The sequence below is a fragment of the Penaeus monodon genome, chromosome 20, assembly GCF_015228065.2.
Source record: "Penaeus monodon isolate SGIC_2016 chromosome 20, NSTDA_Pmon_1, whole genome shotgun sequence".
In the NCBI taxonomy this organism is placed as follows: domain Eukaryota; kingdom Metazoa; phylum Arthropoda; class Malacostraca; order Decapoda; family Penaeidae; genus Penaeus; species Penaeus monodon.
In genome coordinates, this window is record NC_051405.1 from 2,120,965 (window position 1) to 2,121,357 (window position 393).

The following is a 393-nucleotide window of genomic DNA, read 5'->3' on the forward strand; positions in this document are numbered from 1 at the left end:
AATAAAATTTAATTTTAAATTTTTAAATTTTTTTATTGCATAAATGAAAAATAAATTTTTTTAAAAGGATGAGGAAATAATTTTTTTTCCTTTTTTTTTTTCATCCTGTAATTTTTGGCCATTTTTTAAAATTTTTGGGTTGTATTTGCATCAGCCGAAATAAAAAACGTCGGGAAACCTTCTTTTCTGACAATGTTTTCCCACTGTTTGGGAAATTTTATTTCGAGGTACCCCTTCCCGCCAACGTTTTTTTTTTTTGATTTTTACTGTATCGTTGCCAAACTTCTTAATTAGCTTCCCCACCCCCCCTTCTTCCCCAAAAATTTTAAATTTTGATTTCCCCCCCCGGGCTCCCACCCCCCCTTCAAACCCCCCCCCCCCCCCCCTTCCCCC